The sequence below is a fragment of the Trachemys scripta genome, chromosome 4, assembly GCF_013100865.1.
Source record: "Trachemys scripta elegans isolate TJP31775 chromosome 4, CAS_Tse_1.0, whole genome shotgun sequence".
In the NCBI taxonomy this organism is placed as follows: Eukaryota; Metazoa; Chordata; order Testudines; family Emydidae; genus Trachemys; species Trachemys scripta.
The window spans coordinates 78,407,087-78,430,477 of NC_048301.1; positions in this window are offsets into that span (position 1 = coordinate 78,407,087).

Sequence of the window (23,391 nt, forward strand, 5' to 3'; positions counted from 1 at the left end):
CAGCAATATCCTAATTTTGCAGAGGAGAAAACGGAGGCACTGAAATGTTAAGCCCAACATTGTAAAGTCAGGTGGAGGAAGCAGTGAGAACAGAATCCAGGAGTCTTGTCTCTGTTTCCATTTCCTCTTCTGTAAAATGGGTATTGTAATATTTTCCACTACACGGGGCTATACTGCAAGATTTCCCAGAAACCCCTTGCTCCTGTGCAGGCAACTGCTGTGAAGCTTACTTGTGTTTACAGAGTCCCTATTATGTGGGCTCCATATCTTCCCTACATCCAGCTTCTGCAGTGTATGTGCAACATTTCTGCTGTGTTTGGCTACTTTGTGGCCACGTAGCAATAGCTATGTGGAGAATGTATGGTGCCAGGATTCAGCTCTGCTTTGTGATAGTGAAATTATAGGGCTTCTGGAAAAACTTCCATAGGAGATAGTTATTCTAAGAGTTGGAGGGTTATCTGTTTTGAATTCCCTATGGAGTTTCTCTCTCAGGAGTTACAAAACAGCATTTCAGCCGAGGACACTAAAGTACTTAGAGGAGATGTTGTGAAGCTAGCCCACCTTTCAATCCATTTATCAAAAGTACTGGCTGTTCTGATTTTCCAGTAAGTGAGACAATAATGCAAATTGAGTCAAGAAAGTTAATCTTCATTTGAATATTTTAATACATAAAATAAGTTCTGACCCATTGGCTTTTGCCAATTATTGCCAAATTATGGGACACATACAGAGTAGAAATATATTACTGCTCATTATAAACCTCCTGAAAATGGATATTTATACTCGAATTATTGGCACAGCCTTAACTCAAGTCCTGTGGATAGTGATGCTAGAATACAGTAAAATGCTGCAAGTCAAACTCTGGTGCAGCAAGCTAATTTATTTTCTAAGCTCTATTCCCATAGATTTATTTTATGGGCATCACTTAATAAGCTCATTATCTACAGGCAACTGTTAATAGTCAAAGCATGGTAACTTTCAGGTTCTATTAAGCCTAAAACACATAGGCACCATAATCTTTCTCAATCACTACCCCTTTCCTTTAAATATGTAAATTATCTTTTATTAAAAGCATAAGTAACTATTAATTAATGACTTCTGCTGGTTTTGTGTTGATCTTCTCTTTATTCTTTAGTATGGCATCCCTGCAGATAAACTACAGGGAGGATATATATTTTAAAGTGGAGAGAATTTCATTAAGTCTCTGACTTCAAACTATGTCAAGCCCTTTTATATACCTTGATACCCATGCATCACATTGCAGGTGTGTTGTCAGAAGATAACATATGGGAGAAGGAAAATCCATCCATGGAGAAAATGTTTCCTGTCTCTTACACTTAGTGATGAATATTAGTAATTGCTCCCCATCCCATTGAGGCAACTAGTGGGAGGGACACAAAGGGGGCACCAGCTAAAGAGGGGGCATGTGACCTCCCCACATGACTCATCCCCGCCCCCCACATGATCCCCTGACCTCCCCACATGACTCATCCCCGCCCCCCACATGATCCCCTCACGTGACTCCTCTCTGCCCCGCTCCACACGTGACACCCTCGCCTATGCTCTCCCTGTCCCCTCCCCATCCCATGTTACCTGGTGGAAGGGGGGGCTCTGCTCCAGTCCCCCTGGCATCTCCCAGGCAGCATCTGGCCACACTGCTTGCCTGGGACTCTGCTCGTGGTGCATCACGTTGTGGCTGCACTCTCCCTGGGAGCCTTCAACCGCTGCCTGCCTGGGCTGTGCCAGGCAAGCAGTGAGGCTGCCTGGGAGAGTACACCACTGCGTGACACACCAGGCACCATGGCCAGAATGGGAGGCTGGAAGAGGAGAGGCTCTAGTCCCACTTCTTCCCTTCCAGCTCTAGCCCTGCCCCTTCATCTCCCTGACTGCTGGCCTTGCCACCCCCCAATGTTTTGGGGAGGGTCATGTGACCCTTCGGGGCCCTCCCCATGGGTTGCCATGGGGCCTCCAGCCTTATTTTAAAATCACCTGATCACATTCCAAAACATTTTATCCACAAATACATTTTTATACAAGCACTTTGTTCAAAACCAGTGAGAAATGTATCTTCTGATCCCAATAGGATGTTTTCTTTGTTTTGCATCACAAAATTATTATTTTCTTTAAAGTAATGCAATGAAAAATAAAGTACCAAGTTTATTTAAAATGATGTGCTGTTCACTACCTCAAAACAAGAGCTATTTTTGATACCCCCACCTATAGTATTTCTATTGGTCTAGCAAGCATTCCGAAGTACTATTGTTTGGAAGTTGTTTTCCCTATAATCATTAGTACAGACTTGGGTCTTTATTGGTGAAAGTGAAATCAGAGTTTTATACTTTTGTAATTATATTGGCTTCTGTAGAGTTACTCCTGATGCACACTGGTATAAATTAGATCACAATATTTTTTTCCCCCATTAACAAAATGTGGACTTAGATTCTGAAGCAAAAGGATAGAGGCCACCAGGGAAAGTATTGGCTTATCAAGCCACTGTATTGTGTCCCTGTCTGATCCTTTTAAAACTCTAGGGATGAAATTTTGGTACCATAGAAATCAATGGTAGTTTTGTCATTGACTTAACTGGGGCCAGGATTTCATCCTTGGAATCTACTATCTGCTGCCATTTTGTGTTCAGTTCAGATATGGCACAAGCTCTCTTGGAGAGTTGACTTTTTTATTGTGTGTTTGGTTTTTTAGATTAGATTCTCTTAATCTAAAATAAAAGTAATTCAGACTGAAAGTCTACATTTGGCTTTGTATACCAAAAAAAAAAAAAAAAAAAAAAAAATCCAGAACAAACTGACAATCTCTTTTCTATTTTGTTTACTCGTATTTGCTGCTGGGAGCGGGATTGACTAGATAATGGAATTGGAAGGGGAGAGGCAGGCAATAACTGAATATGAGAGAGCAAGGAAGAAGACAACAGTGGCAAATCCTGCAAGAAAGAAAAGACAGCGAAGATAGCCAGAATTTGGAGCCCTGGGAGCACAGATGATGACTGACAGAAGACTGCAAGTGAGAACAGAAGAAAATAAGTCTTTCAGCCAGAAAGAACAGAGGAGGGAAGGCCTGAGAATCACACCAGGAAAAGGCAGGTCTACGTGAATGGGGACTCCCTACTAAAAAGAACAGAGAGGCCTATCACCAAAGTGATCCAGAGAACAGAAGGGTGTTTTGTCTGCTGACAGCTAAGATACAGGATGTGGACCTGAGCTGGAAGAGGATCCTAATGGGAGTAGGAAAGAATTCAACTGATTATCCTTCACAAATGATACTGCTAGATTCTCATTGGGATGCATCAAGGAATACTACTCCAGGAAGAAATGGAAGCTTAAGTGATCATTAGTGGGATTCTACTAGAGAAGGAGAACAAAGGTGAGACGAGATTATGTTGGTAAACAGATGTCTCATGCAGTGGTGCTAGATAGAGGCCTTTGGAATGTTTGACCGCTGGGAGGCATTCATGGACGGAAGACTATTCTCATGGATGAACTCCACCTGCCTGAATAAGGAGGGAATAGACTTCTGCAATGAAGGTTGGCACAACTGATTAAAAGAGCTTTTAACTAGAAATTCAGGGGAAAGGGTTGAGAGATGCTCAAGTAATCTCCACACCTGATTCTAATATTGATTGGGAAGAAAATCAAGTAAAAAGAGGATAAAACAATACAGAAAAGAACAGAAGGTAGGAGAATGGACAACAAGGGAAAGTATAGTGCCAGTAACAGTCAGGTAGGCGATACTGGCAGAATAATAACTGGCACCTATTCTGGTGAGGAATCTAGGGATGCCAAGCAAAAACTTTTAAAAGAAGCCAGGGAACAAAATGAAGGAACTAGAACTACTGGTGCAAGAAGTGAAAACAGATATTATAGGGAATCCCACTAAAGATCACTTAAGAAAAATGGTGAACAACAGTCATGACTGGAATACAGGTATTGTACGGTATGTGCTGTTCAGGGAAGAGAAATGAAGGTAAAGGTGGTAGAGTAGTATTTTGTATTATTGACAAGGTAGATTATAGAAACTGAGAGTGATGGAATGGATAAAATGGAATCTATTTGGGTTAAAAACATTGGGGGAAAATGATAACAGAGGCTTCACTAAGATAGTGCTTGGGGTATGCTACAGACCGCCAGGATCTGATCTGGATATGGATAGAGATCTCTATTGTATTTAATTAAATAAATACTACCGGGCATTGTGTGATTATGAGAGACTTTAATTTTCCAGATATAGATAGGAGGACAAATGCTATTCACAATTATACAGTCCAGATATTTCTGGATGTGATAGCTAACAGATTTCTTCACCAAATAGTCACCGTGCCAACAAGAGGTGATGCCATTTTAGATTTAGTATTAGTAAATAGTGAGGACCTCATAAAAGAACTGGTTGTAGAAGACAACCTTGGTTTGCATGATCATGATTAATTCTGTTTAAATTAAACAGGGGTCCCTAATTCCAAAAGGGCAAAAAAGTGTAGGAATTAGTTAGGGAAATTGACTGGACTGAAGAACAAGATCTGAATGTGGATATGGCTTGGAATTATTTCTAGTCAAAACTGCAGAAACTATCTGGACCCTGCAGCCCAAGCGTGGAGGAAAATCTTGTAGGGAAGTGTTACAGAACAAACTGGATGAAGAAGCATCTCGAACAGGTTATTAAGAGAAAGAAGAAAGCCAGCAAGGAATGCAAGAAGGGATGAATCAGCAAGAAGCTACTTCTTGGAGGTCAGAAAGTATGGGAAAAAATGAGAATTGACAAAAGCCAGGCAGAGCTGGACTTTGCAAAGGAAATGAAAAACAATCATTAAAGGTTGTTAGTCATACAAATAAACAGAAAACAGGGAAAGAAGTGGGACTTCTAAGCACTGAGGATGGGGTGCAGATTAAAGTATCAAGGCATGGCCCAACACCTGAACAAATACTTTGTCTCAATTTTTAACAAGGGTCATGAGGAGCTTGGGGGAAATGGCAGGGTGGCTAATAGGAACAAGGATATGAAAGCAGAAATGACCACATCCAAGATGAAAGCCAAACTCAAACAGCTTAAAGTAATTGACACATGAAATTGCAAGCCCAACAGCAAGGATTTTTAATGAAACCCCCAAGTTAATGGACAAACTCTATGACTGGAGAATTGCAAATATAGTATATATATATATGAAAGGGGAAGAAAGTGATCCATTCAACTATAGGTCCCTTAGTTTGACCTCAACTATATGCAAGATTTTAGAACAATCTGGAAAGAGAGAGTAATTAAAAACATAGAGGTAAATGGTAAAATACAACACAGTTTTACAAAAAGTAGATCATTCAAGACAAACATGATTTTATTCTTTTAAGAAGCTAACCAATTTTCTAGGCAATGGAAATTCAGTAGATCTAATCTACCTGGATTTCAGTAAACCATTTGAGATAGTTCTACATGGGAAATTATTAGTTAAATTGGAGAAGATGGAGATTAATATGAGACTCTAAAGGTGGGAAGGGATTGGTTAAAGGGAAGACTGAAATCAGTCATGTTGAAAGGTGAACTGTCAGTCTGGAGGGAGATTAATAGTGGAGTTCCTCAGGAATAAGTTTTGGAACCAATCTTATTTAACATTTTCCTTATTGACCTTAGCACACAAAGTAGGAGTATGCTAAAAAAAAAATTGCGAATGATACAAAGCTGGAAGGTATTGCCAATATGGAGGAGGACCGGAAAATCATACAAGAAGATTCGGACAACCTTGAAAACTGTACTAATAGAAATGGGATTAAATTTAATAATGTGAAGTGCAAGGTCATGTACTTTGGAACAATTTTTGCAATAGGATGGTAATTTATCAGTTGGAAGAGAGAGAGGAGGAAAAAGACATGGGTGAACTGGTCGATCACAGGATGACTATGTACTGCCAATGCGATGCAGCCATGAAAAATGTTAATACAATCCAAAAATGCATCAGGTGAGGTATTTTCAGTAGAGATAGGGAAGTGTTATTACCATTCAAGGCACTGGTGAGACCTCATGTGGAATGCTGTGGGCAATTTTGGCCTCCCATGTTTAAGAAAGATGAATTCCAACTGGAGAAGGTGCAGAGAAGTGCTTCTAGGATGATCACAGGAATGGAGATCCTGCCTTATGATAAGAGACATAAGGAGCTGGGCATGTTTAGCCTAACAAAATTATCTTAACCAGCTCATCAATGTAGGGCATAGCAACCACCTTGCAGAAACCTATAAAAGGTCTTTTGAACAAAATTGAGTCCGACAGAATGCTACCTACATGGTATTCTTTCATCAGTAAGATATTGATCAGAGAACTGTTGCAATCTAAAACCATCTTTAGGCAGGTTCTACATAGTCCAATAAATGGATGTCACTCTATCGTGGACTTTTTCCCACCATTCCTACTGAGATTTACATTCTAGCAAATAGAGACCAGTTTTCATCTACAGAAGTCATTACTCATTACCCATTTTTCTTAGTCTATATTAAAGGCAAATTTTAGACTTTAAGATTTCTGTTTCCTCTTGATATTTTTTATGGAGATGCAGAGGAGAGAGATCTAGCTTCTAAAGGTTTGGGTACGTTGGCCAAGAAGCACCAGTCATCTTAATCTTTGACTCTCCATGCTCGTATTCAAATAATTCCTGTGCAGGTCACTTAGAGGCCAAAAAAGTCTTCAGACATACATTGCATCTGATTCTAATCTGTGACAACACAAAAATATTCTTCACTAAACTGTGGAAAAGCGGGAATGCCAGCTAATTGCTTTCTACTATTTTTTTTCTTTTTAAGTCTCCATGATAGAGCTGAGAGGAGTGGGGGGGAGGAGGGCAAGGACACACCATTAGAGTTTTAGATCATATCTGCAATTTTTTCAAATGATCTGCCCTGTCTTTAGCAGCTGCAACAAGCCAAATGTCCCACATTGGAGTAGTAAATGCAAGGAGCTGACTGCTCAACATTGGCCCTCTTTTAGAAGAATCTGGGTATTTTTCCTCTCCCAGTTTAAATTTTAATCATTAGTTCCATTTCAAAATGAGTAATTTCACAGGAGCATTATAAGTGTACAAATATATATGGTGCAATTAGAGTAAATTTGAATTCCACCACTTTTCAATGGGAATCTGAGTCATAAGCTTTTTTTTTTTTAATTGAATGAAAGAAAATTCATCACACTCTAAATATCAAGAGTATGGGAAAGGAGAGAAAATGGAAACTCACATGAAGGAATCTTTTGTAGGTATACTCCTGTGAGTTTCCATTTTTATACAACCCTGCTCCTTTTTAAGCAATTCTTTCTAGAGACTTTAAACTCAGTGTTGGGTGGTAGTCAAAGGAATATTTTGAACAGTGGGGAGTGGAGAGAAAGAAAGAAATGTGATATATACATAGTAGTTTAACAACTTTGAAGATGTGTTAGTGAGAAAATGAGCTCTTTTCTCCCTTTTTGATTTTACATAGTTACTACATAAAGTCTATATAGAAAGGCCAGTTCTTCTTTAAACCTTCTCCTCTGAAGAAAGATGTAGATAAAATATGTCAGGCTGTATACTGTTCCCTTCCTTTAAAACAGAACTGGTGAATTTTAGCTTTTCTCAGTTAATGTGGAAAAATCTTTTTTTTTTTTTTTTTTTCTGGTGGAGTTGCAGGTGCTTCACCCAACAGTTGAAGAGTAGAATCCACTGTGATGTCCAGTATGGACAATGCTCTGAGCAAAACTACTTATTAAATCTAAAATACAAATTTAAATAACTTAGGGTTGGATTCTTATTAGAAGAGCTGAGACACACTAGACTGAAATAGGGTGGGGGTGGCTATCAGAGATTCAGCTGTATCTCCCTGATTTCATACCGCCCAGCCTCATTTGAGTAGTGTTCAGTGGTCATAGAGGACACTTTGATTAATCTCGTCTTTAGAACTAAGATACTACAGTAATGGTGCTCTAGAAATACCTAATGGAAGACTATTCTGAATTTGTTCAGATGATCATAGTGTTCCAAAAGTATTCAGCATACTTTTTGATCATGTCTATCTAACGTTTCCACCATGTTCTAAAACCCCCACCACTATATCAAAAAAAAAAAAAAAGACTGTACCTCGCCTTGTCCTTGGAATGTTCGTCCTTGCACTTAATAAAATCTGAGCCCTAAACAAAAAAGCATGGGAATCCAGGTGCAACTGGGATAGCTAATGGTGCAAGGAAGAAACAGAGTAAAACAGGATATAATCACATGCTAAAACATCACATCAAAAAGCCCCTCACACACAACCAGGCTCCTATAGATGGAAGCATGAACTAATTTCTTTTGAATATTAATGTATTACACTTGCAGTAAGAATTAGGTCAAATAAGCCTTAGTTTCTTCATTTCATGGTTTGTGGTTTGGAAGACAGCAAGGTAGGGAAATACTTATCCTTCCAGAGAGTAAAAATTACTCATGCTGCAAGAAAAATAATCCTAACAAAACAAATCAAAACAGGGGTGGAATCCTGAACTTTAAAGGTCCTTTACTTTGAATTTTGTACTGAGCACATAAAGATACCCAAAAAGGGTTTGAAAAACAGCATGCATAGACCTCTGTTTCAAGGAAAATATTCTCAGTGAAATTAGGAAACCCGACTTCCATCTCAACAAGTTTGCCCCTGTGTGTGCTCAGGACTTTAAAGTGTCCTTGAATTTGTTAAGAATTCAATGCACCACTGAGGGCCCTCATTTAGGTTGTATTTCAGGAAATTATATATCTTGTCTATCTTGTGTGTTTTTAAACATTAAAATATGGGCTGAAATTTCTTATCAGGTGCCAACTAACAGTTCCCTTTGAAAACCTGGAGAACCAGAATTTTAAATCAGAGTTGTTGATTGAATAGAAGTTGCTCGTGGTTATATTAATTCCATCTCAGAAGGATGAACATTTCTTTGGATCTGTCCTAACTGATTTCCTGACTGCAATTTTTCACTGCAATCCAGACGATTAAAAATAATATTTTAAATTTTCCTTTAAGTCAAGTCCCAATGTATAAAGGCCTCAGTAGGCTAGGACCTGGTTAGATTTCTTTTCATATCAGATCGGTGGACTGTATAATTCTTGGTATTTACTATGGCTGAGAAAGCCTCTAACAAAACTCTTATTTGGAAGGAGACGAAGCACTTTCAATAAAGGGCCTTCAGCTCTGGAACTTTCAATGGATGAAGATTCAGATGCAATCCTGCTTCACTACTCTTAGAGCTCAACTCAAGACCCTTTGCCAATAAAGGAGGCCTTGCCAAGGTTGTTGACATTTTCCTTACCCAACATATTTTCAAAAAAACCCAAACAATAAAACAACAGCATCATTGAGGGAGGGAAGGAGAAATAGTAGCTAGTGTCCAAATTGCATAGTACTGAGGGTCTACAGCAGGGGTCAGCAACGTTCGGCACGTGGCGAGCCGGGCCAGTTTTATTTACCTGCTGACATGGCAGGTTTGGCCGATTGCGGCCCCCACTGGCCGCGGTTCGCCGTCCTGGGCCAATGGGAGCAGCGAGAAGCGGCGCGGGCGAGCAATGTGTTGGCCGCGGCTTCTTGCCACCCCCATTGGCCCGGGATGGTGAACCGCGGCCAGTGGGGGTCGCGATCGGCCGAACCTGCCGCGTCAGCAGGTAAATAAAACTGGCCTGGCCCGCCAGGGTGCTTACCCTGGCGAGCCGCGTGCTGAACGTAGCCGACCCCTGGTCTACAGCATCCAATGACTTCACTTCTGAAAATAAGATTGTCATTGGCCAGCAACTACCTCTCTTCTAATCAATGCTATGTGCCTTGGTTCTATAGTGGTAGATATTTAGTGCAGTTTTCCTGGTTTTGTTACTTAATTAACTCTAGCAGTTATGTTGGATGGATGAACTGGGTGAGATGAAAGGAAGCAATTTAAACTCTTTAAAAAAAATAAATGCCTGTTAAAAAAAAATTAAAGCAATCTGTTTCTGTTCAATTACCTAGGCCTTTTAAATGCAACAGGCAAAATTACTGACAAGGCTTGTTAATAAATTTACAAGAGTGATGCTAGACCTTTGAGCAAAAGTCCTCTGAAAACTTATGTTTGGGGAAGATAAGGAAATACGTATATTGGGGTGAGGTCACATTGTGCCTCATAACTACCCTATTCAAATATGCTGAATCATGATACTGAAATATGAAGAATTGCTGAATGTTAAAATAAGAGTTTTGTTAGGTTAATGTAATAGTTTATAAATATGTATAGTTATGATCGGTACGGCTTATGTCCAGGCCTTAGGCTAACTTCTGCTTGCACAAGTGTTGTCTTGCCAATCTCTTTCTCTTACATAAACTTGCTCCATCCCTGGAGCACCCACGGAAAAAAAATAGTGGGTGATCAGAACCCACTGGCAGTCCCATGGATCAGTGCCTCCCTCCTCCCCCCCCAACACCTACCACCCACTGTGATCAGATGTTCATCAGTGTGCAGGAGGTGCTGGAGAGGCTGGGGGAGGAGTGGGGCCAGGAAGAGTCATGGGGTAGGGTTTTGGGGGAAGGGGTGCAGTGGGAGCAGGGTCTGGGGTGGAGTGGGGGTCGAGCCCTCCCCCAGGAACTGAGGAAGGCAGCACCTATGACTGAAGCACTCATCATGAAATACAGAAGAGCTTCCTGGTGCCCAGTAGTTGGCAACTTGGGCTCCACCTGTTTTGCTTTATCTGTTAGGCTCTGTCATAAATATATAAGCAGAATCTATGTGACAATAATTCTGTCTGAAAATGTATAAAGATGAAAATTGGTTACACTTAAATTGAGTGGACTTGTGACTCAGTTTCCTACCTTACACTCCTTACAAAATCTAACGGTCACATATCACTCAGGGACTCCCAAAAAAAAAGGGAAAACCAAACTATTCTTATTACTGTAACAAACTTGTGGTTACCTCTACAGACCCAAAGACAACTGAGCAATTCTGAATCTATTCAGCAGAAAGCAGAGCCTCCATCCCATCCCACTCCCTACCACATACACACAAACACAAAACAAGTCAGTCCAGCACATAGTTACCAGAACTGCAGTAGTATTCTTAGTTTTGGGTCATTTCTCATTCCTCAATAGTTTCCCCCCCGCAGACCAGTTGACATTATCCTAAACTTTTACTCTATTTTTGTATCTTTTCACAAACTTTACTTCACAACCAATGCAATATTTATTAAGGGTTAGAAGGTCCTGCCTGCACAAGGTGTCTTTTTTGGAAGGATATGTAAAATAATGTTATAGTTTACATCTTCAAAGTACTATTCAAACATTAATTAATTAAAACCAAGGTCCTGATCACTCGTGGTCATTAAACAGCCTTAGTACTATCTGCAAGAGTTAGAACATTAGCCTTAGGCTCCTGACCAAATTCCAAGCGTGTAATTACATTCTACCCCACCTAAATTTCCCTGGCAATTGCCACTAGATACATTGTTTTTCAGTTTCTGTCCTGAACTGTAGTACCATCTAGCTATTAGCTGCTTAAAGACTGACACTCTGCTTAAAGACTGACACTTTAGATTCCAAAGGTGGCTGTATTACACTGATAGATGAAGGCATTCCATTACATATAGTATTGTTTAATGCAAGCTTTGGGATTTTGGATTAAAATAAAGGTACTATGCCAGTCAATTATTAATTTTAATTATTTCCTTATGCAAAATAATCTGATGATTTATTCCCTGTCCACCTCCTAACACACGTCAAAAAGGGAATTTGTGTTTACTTTTTGTTTAATCATTCACTTCTAGCAGAATTATATAAGCAGGTGAGACTATGGGAGTAGAGGCAAGAGTTGATCAGCTTATTAATAGGACTGGGTATTGAAGTGGTTTATGTAATGGATCAAGAGACTTTTAAATATAAACAATTATCTCTTTTTTTATCCCTCATTCCTGAAGTTTCTGATTTAGCAACAGAGAAAATAAGTGCACAAAGGCTATGTGCAACATAGAACATATTTTAAAGACTTTTCATGTGAACTTTGTTCCAGAGTTAATTAAGAAGCAGAAGAAGGAGATAATTTGAGACATAAACAAGGCAGAGAAAATTTCAGAGTCCAGGAGGTAGAGAAATACAGGAATTCTATTTCATCTGGCTAAAGATATAGAAGAGAGGGCTTTTGCAATGAAAAATAGAAAGACTGTACTATGTGTATGTATTAAGGGTGTGACACAGCAATTCTTCTAAGTGAGCTTTGTTTCTTGTCTCCAGTCACATGATGTAAGTCAGACTTACACAAGGTCAAGAAGCTGTCATGTGACAGGGCTCAGTGTTGACTGACTCCAGTGGCTAGGAAAGGAGGCTGGTGCAAGAGGAGGGAATGTGGAGAGGCAAGGGGATCAGATGCAACCATGCTTCAGAGGCGCACAATCTGGGTTTGCCATGTTGTGAACTGAGCCCATGAGACCAAATTCACAGAGTTTTAAAACCAAGGGCAGCAATTTTAATCTGGGTCTTGAAATAAATGTGGAGCCAGCAAAGTAGTTAATAATTTGGGGTGCCCAGTTTTGGACAGCTGAGGCCTTATTTTCAGGGGGGTGAAGGACCTGAAACTCTCATTATCTCCAGTTGGAGTTGTGGGTGCTCAGCAATTTTGTAAATCAGACCCAAAGTATCAAAGTGGATGCCCAAAAAACAGAATTCAAATCAGTTGCTACTTTTGAAAAAATTGGCCTCAGTTCTTTCCTAATATTTGAAAGTTCATAAACAAGGGAAAGAAAAAAGGGTGAGAACACTTATCCAGGTGGACTAGCGTAAGCATTAAATAGAAACCTATTAGGTTAGAAAGGGAATAAAACTTGGAGTGCTTACCAGTTCCAAACAAAGCTCTTGTTTCATCTGAAATGCACTCGTACATCTAGGGAAGGTTTCATAAAAATGTAATGAAGATTCTACAGTACCTCTGACAACTGTTACTTTGGATACATTCACCATAACTTTTTTTTTTTGGAAGAGTCTTGAGAAAATTGTTAGCTCTTTGGGGCAGGGAATGTATCTTTTACTAAACTGTCTGTACATATATATCACAGATCCCCCTCTATAGGAACATCTAGGAGCTACTGTCATCTAAATAAACCATAATCAGGTGTTTATTTTTTAAAAATAAACCATTCCAGACTCCTCTTACTAAAATCGCGTTATCCCATTTCAATGGTGTATCATTAGTGTGAAATATTAACCAGTCAAAATCTATATTCATCTTTTTTATCTTCTAAAGATTCATACTATGTTCCATCACCATGGTGTCTGAATACCTAAATATGCTACACACACGAGCAAATTCTAGAAATAAAATATTTGTCCCAACTTGTATTTAGTTCAGATACTTTGATTTACTTCCCAGACCTGAGGAAGAGTTCTATGTGGCTCCAATCCTTGTACTTTCAACAAACAGAAGCTGGTCTACCTACCTACCATCTATGCATGCTACATTCAATGAGCATCATTAAAATTTTGCTCCCATTTACAGTAGTTAAAATGGAAAAAGAAATACAGAAGTAGGTTTAAGTATCAGCATAGGAACAGTACTGTAAATGTAAATCCCATTTTACAATAAGGCCTAACGCATATTTCAGATTTTGAAAATGACCATTTCAACTGATAAGGACTGAAAGTAGAAAAGAACATTGGATGGCAGCATGGAAAAGAGATTAAGCATAGGACAGCTCACATGTTGTAGGAGAACAGTGTAGGGCTTATGGCATGTGAGTGTAATGGAATATACATAAGAACTGCTGAAAATACCTGAGATTATTACCAATGCAACAGAGGAGACTGATACAGAAGGCAGCTTTCCAGACACTAAGGTCCAGATCCTGAGCTTGGTCCTACAGGCATGACTCAGGAAGGGTGGGAAGATAGTTTTAAGTCGCCCAAATCCTCAGGTCCTTCAGCACTGGCATAAAACAGAAGAGCCCATATGATAGCTGCTCATACCCCGGGAGGCCATACCAGCATAGGGATTGCCTGGGTATGAATGGAACAGCAAGAATAAAGTTCAGAGGCTGTATATATAAGCTTTCACAGCGTCTGCCAGCATTGCTCAAAGCTCAGAGTATTGTTTTTTTCCATAAAGACAATCATATTTAAAAACTGTTTTTTTTCTGAAAGTTCAGCTGTGATGTTATTGACATAAACTATAATCACATAGATCATTGTTGCAACCACTGTTACATATTTGCAGCAAATATTGTACAAAGGTTGTCGTGTGAGGTGTCTCTGACAAGGTTATGATGTGCTGGTTAGATTATGTTATCTGTATGCATGTATCATTTTTGTATTTAAAGTTATAAGCATTGGCTCTACACTGTCTGTATTTCAAACTTGTGCTATGCTTCTGGAACTAGGTCTACACTGGGGAGGGGATCGATTTAAAATACACAAATTCAGCTACGCGAATAGCGTAGCTGAATTCGAGGTATCCAAGCCGACTTACCCCGCTGTGAGGACGGTGGCAAATCGACCACCGCGGCTCCCCCGTCGACGGCGCTTACTCCTACCTGGGCAGGTGGAGTACACGCGTCGATTCGGGGATCGATTGTCGCGTCCCAACAAGACGCGATAATTCGATCCGAGAGATTAATTTCTACCCGCTGATCCAGGCGGGTAGCGAAGACAAGCCCTGGGTGACATACCAGATAATGTGGGATCAGCACTGCCTAGCCTGATTGATGGCTCCTTAAGGACCATCAGCTATACAATTGACCCATTGAGAGAAGGCATATACACCTTGTGACTCAGCAAGACATGCAGGGACCTGCCTATGGACAGAACTTTAAGGTTTTTCTATGCCATGTGCTGGATAGTTTGTCTTTGGGACAAAGAAAACAGAGGCCACATGGCAAGAGACTATAAAAGGCAGCTGCATCTACTCCATCTTGTCTTCAATCCTGCTTCTGACCTCTGGAGGAGCTTTGCTACAAACCGAAGCTCTGAACAAAGGACTGAATGACCCATCCCAGCTGGGGATGTAATCCAGAGACTTGATTTGAACCTGCAGTTTATTTCATCATTGCTACAACCCTGAACCAAGAACTTTGCCATTACTGTATGTAATTGATTACATTTAACTAATTCTAATTAACTCATCTATATCTTTTTACTTTTATGAATAAACCTTTAGATTTTAGATTCTAAAAGATTGGCAACAGCGTGATTTGTGGGTAAGAGCTGATTTGTAAATTGACCTGGGTCTGGGGCTTGGTCCTTTGGGATCGGGAGAACTTTTTTTCTTTTATTGGGGTATTGGTTTTCATAACCATTTTTCCCCATAACGAGTGGCACTGGTGGTGATACTGGGAAACTGGAGTGTCTAAGGGAATTGCTTGTATGACTTATGGTTAGCCAGTGGGGTAAAACCAAAGTCCTCTCTGTCTGGTGTGGTGTGCCTTAGACGTGGAGAAACCCCCACCGTGGGCTATAACTGCCCTGCTCTAAGCAATTTGTCCTGAATTGATACTCTCAGAAGTGTCCCACCACAGGCAGCATCATTACAGCAGCATTTTAATATTTTCAGACTGTATGCTAGTATTGTGAGAATAATTGTCCATCATTCTCCTTGCAAAGTAATAAATCTTGAAATAACAGCAATATCCTGTGGAGATCGGTGAGAAATCTACATATTATCTAGCAGCTTTGACAGTGTTATGGCATAGAATCAAGCTAACCTGTCCGAATGGTTGAACTAGAGCATTGAAATGATCAGAGGCATTTTCTTTGTAACTGGCACAGCTGTGTAGTTTGTGTGTCTTCAAAATCATTTCATTTCATCGGTCATCTATCACCATGACTTATCTTCCTTTATGTTTCTGAAAAACTTTTTTCCTAAAATATAAAAGCATTAGAAAGAGGCCCAGCAGTTAATGCTGGGAAAAGTTCATTCCTGCTGCATTTCCATGAACTCCATTGTTGCTGTTTCTCCAGTCTCAATATTTTTTACCCACAGAGAATTGAGACATTGGGGTCATGGCAATAACTCATGGAAGATTTTGCATGCCAGGTGTGGGAGTGCTGGAACAGGAGCGATGATTAGTGTAGGAGTCTGGTGGACAGGCTGGGAGAACAGTTGGACAGGGGCTGGGGCTGAGGCTGAGGTGGGTAGGAATGTTGCAGGTGAGATCTGTGACTAGGTAATAAGATTATTTATTATTTGTATTATGGTAGCACCTAGAACAATGGTGGGTAACCTGCGGCCCACGAGTAGCATGCGGCCTGTCAGGGTAATCTGCTGGCGGGACGTGAGACAGTTTGTTTACATTGACTGTCCACAGGCACGGCCGCCCGCAGCTCCCAGTGACTGCGGTTTGTTCACCATTCCTAGCCAATGGGAGCTGCTGGAAGTGGCGAAGGCTGGCTGCTGCTTCCCGCAGATCCCATTGGCCAGGAATGGCAAACCATGGCCACTGGGAGCTGTAGGCAGCCGTACCTGCAGATGGTCAATTTAAACAAACTGTCTCACATCTCACCAGCTGATTACACTGCTCTACAGCCAAAATGCTTCTGAAATACATGTAGTCAAACTTTACTAATTCTGGGTCACTGAGAACGAAAATGATGCTTAAAATTGTTGATTGGCTCTAGTTTTCAAGATATGGTATTGAGTCAGTATATATGACCCTTAACTTGGGAATGGTGGAGGATAAGTGAGTTATAAAGGGAAGGGATCTCAATTTAAACCAGAAATGACTAAAATACATCTTTGACTGGATCTTTGAATAAATCTATGACTGGGTTTGGACAGTACTTGCTTTTTAGGCAAAACAATGAATGATGCAATCTGAAGCTGGTATTACGTCATACATGATATGAATTGCATCATGTTATTCCTAGAAGTCATGGATGATGCAAGCATAACAAAACTTACATCACTCTGCTGAAAAAATTGTCCTATATCAGCTCTAGAAATCATACAGTGTCGTGCTCTCTTATTTGTCAGTGTTTGATTTTGCAAAGGGACACATTTTCTGTTTAGCCAAAGTGAGCAGAGATGCCTCGTACTTGTGTGAACAGTGCAGATAACTTCTGCTATGTTTGTTGTGAAGTGACTTTTGCATCACAAAAGCACAGTATAACCACGATGGTTAAGAAAGCCTATCACCTTTATTTTGACTGCAAAATTGGAGATCAGGACAAGAGGTGGGCCCCACACATATGCTGCAACACTTGTGCAACAAATCTTCGCCAGTGGTTGAACAGGAAAAGGAAATCTATGCTTTTTGCAGTGCCAATGATTTGGAGAGAGCCAACAGATTATGGATGGATAGCTCAGTGGTTTGAGCATTGGCCTGCTAAACCCAGGGTTATGAGTTCAATCCTTGAGGGGGGCCACTTGGGGATCTGGGGCAAAATCAGTACTTAGTCCTGCTAGTGAAGGCAGGGGGCTGGACTTGATGATCTTTCAAGGTCCCTTCCAGTTCTAGGAGATGGGATATCTCCATTAATTATCCTTAATTATCATACCAGCAATTGTTACTTCTGCATGGTGCCTCCAGTTGGGAAAAGTGTGTCAAAGAAGAAAAAGTGGACTGTGCATTAGCCAAACATTCCATCAGCTATACGCCCAGTACCCCACGAAGGACTGCCAGGTCCTGATGCACCAGAATCATTCTCACTTGAGTCAGACGAGGAAGAGGATGAAACTTCTGGTCCTGAACCATCAATGTCACAGGACCCTCATTTTCTCCCATCCTCCTCCTCTGAACCACACCTCCTAACACAAGGAACTATTTAATGTGTTTAGAGAAGTAAATACTAATAGAAACTGTGTAATTATGGGGGACTTTAACTTCCCGGATATAAACTGGGGAACAAACGCTAGTAGCAATAATAGGGCTCAGATGTTCCTAGATGTGCTTGCTGACCAATTCCTTCATCAAGTGGTAGCTGAACTGATGAGGGGGGAGGCCATTTTAGATTTGATTCTGGTAAGTAGTGAGGACCTCATTGAGGAAGTGATAGTAGGGGACAACTTGGGCTCCAGTGATCATGAGCTAATCCGGTTTAAACTACATGGAAGGAGTAACAGAATTAAATCAAAGACTAGGGTTTATAATTTTAAAAAGGCTAATTTTAACAAATTAAGGGGACTGGTAAGGGAAGTGGATTGGACAAACGTATTAATGAATCTTAAGGCAGATAATGCCTGGGATTACTTTAAGTTAAAGATGCATGAGCTGTCAGAGGCCTGTATCCCAAAAAAGGGAAAAAGATTACTAAGCAAGAGATTTAGACCGAGCTGGATGAGCGACCGACTCAAAAGGACGATTAGGAAAAAACAGAAAGCGTACAAAGAGTGGAAGAGGGGATTGATCAGTAAGGAAAAAGACGGTTACTCACCGTTGTAACTGTTGTTCTTCGAGATGTGTTGCTCATATCCATTCCATTAGGTGTGCGCGCGCCGCGTGCACGATCGTCGGAAGATTTTTACCCTAGCAACACCGGCGGGTCGGCTGTGGAGCCCCCTAGAGTGGCGCCTTCATGGCGCTGAATATATACCCCAGCCGACCCGGCGCCCCCTCAGTTCCTTCTTGCCGGCTACTCCGACAGTGGGGACGGGGGGCGGGTTTGGAATGGATATGAGCAACACATCTCGAAGAACAACAGTTACAACGGTGAGTAACCGTCTTTTCTTCTTCGAGTGCTTGCTCATATCCATTCCATTAGGTGACTCCCAAGCCCAACTTAGGTGGTGGGGTCGGAGTGAGACATTGCTGTGTGCAAAACCGCTGATCCGAATGCAGCATCGTCCCTGGACTGCTGCACTAGTGCATAGTGAGCTGTAAACGTGTGGACTGATGACCAAACCGCCGCTCTACAAATGTCCTGGATCGGAACTTGCGCCAGGAAAGCAGTCGAGGAAGCTTGGGCCCTCGTGGAGTGAGCGGTGAGGTGCGGTGCTGAGACACCTGCCAGGTCATAGCAAGTCCGGATGCAAGACGTAATCCAGGAGGATAGGCGTTGTGAGGAGACCGGTGAGCCTTTCATTCGGTCGGCCACTGCAACGAAGAGTTGTGTCGTCTTTCTAAAGTGCTTTGTGCGGTCAATATAGAAGGCCAGGGCCCTGCGTACGTCCAGGGAATGCAAACGTTGATCCTGGCGAGTGGCATGTGGTTTGGGATAAAAGACCGGGAGAAATATGTCCTGGTTGATATGAAAAGGAGAAACCACCTTAGGGAGAAAGGCCGGATGTGGACGAAGCTGCACTTTATCCTTATGAAAAACTGTGTAAGGGGGCTCAGATGTAAGCGCCCTGAGTTCAGAAACGCGCCTTGCTGAGGTGATGGCTACGAGGAAGGCTGTCTTCCAGGATAGGTACAGAAGTGAACAGGTGGCCAGTGGCTCGAATGGAGGACCTGTGAGCTTGGAGAGAACCAGGTTGAGGTCCCACGTCGGGACTGGCTGACGTTGTTGAGGGTACGTCCGGTCTAAGCCCTTGAGGAATCTAACGACCATCGGGTTAGAGAATACCGAGGACGCGAGTTCCCCTGGGTGAAAGGCCGATATAGCGGCCAGGTGAACTCTAATTGAAGATATCGCCAACCCCTGTTGTTTTAGGGAGAGGAGATAGTCCAAAATGAGAGGAATGGGTGCCTGCAACGGGGATGTGGCTCGTTGTTCGCACCAACAGGAGAACCGTTTCCACTTGGCCAGGTCCGTGGTCCGTGTTGAGGGCTTCCTACTGCTCAGCAGAATCTGTTGGACAGAGTGCGAGCACTGCTGCTCTGCCTGGGTGAACCATGGGGCAGCCACGCTGTGAGGTGGAGTGATTGCAGGTCGGGGTGACGCAACCGGCCGTGGTCCTGAGAGATGAGATCCGGACACAACGGAAGCGGGATCGGTGTCTGAACCGAGAGCTCCAACAGTGTGGTGTACCAATGTTGTCTTGGCCACGCAGGAGCGATCAGAATTACCTGTGCCTGGTCTCTGCGCAGTTTGAGCAGTACCTTGTGGACCAGAGGGAACGGAGGGAAGGCATAAAACAGGTGGTCTTTCCAGGGAAGTAGAAAGGCATCCGAGAGGGAGCCCGGAGCTCGACCTTGTAGGGAGCAGAACACGTGGCACTTCCTGTTGTCTCGAGATGCAAACAGGTCTATCTGGGGAAACCCCCACCTCTGGAAGATGGAATGTATAATGTCCGGACGGATAGACCACTCGTGCGTTTGGAAGGACCTGCTGAGTCGGTCCGCTAGAGTGTTCTGGACTCCAGGGAGGAACGATGCCGTGAGATGGATTGAGTGGGCGATGCAGAAGTCCCACAGGCGAATGGCCTCTTGGCATAGAATTGACGAACGTGCTCCTCCTTGCTTGTTGATGTAGAACATGGCCGTGGTGTTGTCGATGAGAACTAACACACAGCGGCCACGTAGGAGATTGAGGAATGCCTGGCACGCCAGGCGTACCGCCATCAGTTCCCGAACATTGATGTGTAGGGCTAACTGGGATGCAGTCCACAGGCCCTGGGTATGGTGTTCGTTGAGATGGGCGCCCCAACCCAGAGATGACGCGTCTGTGACCAGGTGCAGAGAGGGTTGTGGGGCGTGAAATGGCATCCCCTCGCAGACCACATTGTGATCCAGCCACCAGGTGAGGGAGGCCAGGACCGAGTTCGGGACCGTGACCACCATGTTCAGGCTGTCCCGATGTGGACGGTATATTGATGACACCCAGGTTTGAAGCGGGCGAAGTCGAAGTCTGGCATGCCTGGTTACGTACGTGCAGGAAGCCATGTGACCCAGCAGGGTAAGGCACGACCTCACCGTGGTAGTTGGGAAGGCCTTGAGCCCTTGAATGAGGTTCGTGATGGTGCCAAAGCGGTTGTCTGGCAGGATGGCTTGTGCACGTCTGGAGTCTAGAACTGCGCCGATGAATTCTATTCTCTGGGTAGGTTCTAGAGTGGATTTGTCCTTGTTGAGTAGGATGCCCAACTCGTTGAATGTGTGCACTATTCTGTGGACGTGAGCTTGAACTTGCTCCTTGGTGCGACCGCGCACCAGCCAGTCGTCTAGGTACGGGAACACCTGTATCCCTTGCCGACGAAGGTACGCTGCCACGACAGCCATACATTTCGTGAACACCCTTGGGGCCGAGGATAGGCCGAAGGGAAGGACTGTAAATTGGTAGTGCACCGTGTTTACCACGAATCGCAGGAAGCGTCTGTGAGGTGGGTAAATTGAGATGTGAAAGTATGCGTCTTTCATGTCGAGGGCGGCGAACCAGTCTCCAGGATCGAGGGAAGGGATAATGGCCCCCAAAGAGACCATGCGGAACTTCAACTTTATTACGAATTTGTTGAGTCCGCGCAAGTCCAAGATGGGTCGCAGACCTCCTTTGGACTTGGGGATCAGGAAGTAACGGGAATAAAATCCCCTGTCCTTTAACTCTATCGGAACCTCCTCTATGGCCCCCATGGCCAGGAGCGTAGAAACCTCCTGTATAAGAAGTTGCTCGTGAGAAGGGTCCCTGAAGAGGGACGGGGAAGGGGGGGAGGAGGGGGGATGGAAGAAAACTGGATAGCGTATCCCCTCTCCCCCGTGCGGAGGACCCAACGGTCCGAAGTTATAAGGGACCAAGCACGGTGGAAGTGGGAGAGGCGATCCCGAAAGGAGGGAGCTGGATCCTGGGGGATGACTGAGGCGCCGTCCTCGACCGCACCTTCAAAAGTTCTGTCTAGGACCTGAAGGTGGTCTTGGTGGCCCTTGGTTCTGACCGGGTTGAGGGCCAGCCCATCTTCTCCTACCACCTCGCCCTCGCCTTCTGGCAGGGTCCTGTCTCTGACGAGGTGGAGGGGGGTAAAAACGTAGAGGCTGGGGCCTAAATGGTCTGCGCTGGGGACCCGCAACATGCATCCCCAAGGAGCGCATGATTGTCCTGGAGTCTTTGAGGCTCTGCAATCGAGAGTCCGTCTTCTCCGAGAACAACCCCTGTCCTTCAAAGGGCAAATCCTGTAGGGTCTGCTGTAATTCAGGGGGCAAACCCGAAACTTGGAGCCAGGAGGTCCTGCGCATAGCGATACCTGCGGCCAGGGTTCTTGCGGCCGAGTCCGCTATGTCCAGGGAGGCCTGTAAGGAGGTCCGAGCCACCTTCTTACCCTCCTCAACCATGGCTCCAAACTCTTCCCTGGACTCTTGGGGAATCAACTCCTTAAACTTCCCCATAGAGTTCCAGGAGTTGAAATTGTAGCGGCTCAGTAGCGCCTGTTGATTCGCCGCTCTAAGTTGTAGCCCTCCGGCTGAGTAAACCTTACGGCCAAACAGATCAAGCCGCTTAGCCTCTTTTGATTTTGGCGCTGCAGCCTGCTGGCCGTGGCGCTCTCGTGCATTCACTGATTCCACCACCAGTGAACACGGTTGGGGGTGGGTGTACAAGTACCCATAGTCCTTAGATGGGACAAAGTATTTCCTTTCCACCCCTCTCGCTGTGGGTGGAATGGAGGCAGGAGTTTGCCATATCGTATCCGCATTTGTTTGGATCGTGCGGATCAAGGGTAACGCCACCCTCGATGGGGCATCCGATCCAAGGATATTCACGATCGGGTCGTGCACCTCCACTATCTCCTCCGCCTGCAGGTCCATATTACGGGCCATCCTACGCAGGAGATCCTGGTGAGCCCGAAGATCTATCGGAGGGGGACCCGTGCATGAAGTGCCTGCCACTGCCTCGTCCGGAGAGGAGGAGGAGGATGCCTCCGGTGGTACTGGATCCAAGGGGGGGTCCCGGTCCCCCTGCTCTTGGGTCGGAGCGTCACCTGCACTTGGGTCCATGGTGTCGGGTGGTGTAGACACAGAAGCCTCCACGCCTCCAGGCGGAGGCCGAGAGATGGTGGATTCTGGGGCCCTTCTGACCGAGTGACCCGAGCGAGAGGTCGATGGTAATGAAGCCCCTTGCTCCTGGTGGTACGCCCACGGGGTCCAAAACGACCAGTGAGATGGTCCATGAGAGTGGTCCTCTGCCCTCTCCTGCCAATGGCCCAAGTCTCGTTCCTCGGCCTGCCCCTGAGGGGTGTATGCCGATCTCGACAGGTCCTCCGAGGAGCGAGACACCGATCTTGACGGCCATGGCGGTGCCGCGAAAGATGAAACGATCCCCGTGGTCTGCGGTGCCGCACGGTGCCGGTCCGGAGATGATCTATCTCTGTGCGGTGCCGGCGATCGGTGCCGGGACCGCGACCGGTGCCGATGACCTCGTCGGTGCCGGGAGTCAGATCTGGACCTCGACGAGGACCTAGAGTATGCTCGGTGCCGGGAGCGGCCCCTCGACGTCGAGCGTCGACCGTAGCGGTGCCGAGAACTACGTCTCGACGTTGACCGGTGCCGACGATCATATCGGTGCCGAGACGTAGAGCGGTGCCGCGAAGAAGATCTTGGCCGCGAGTACGACCGGTGCC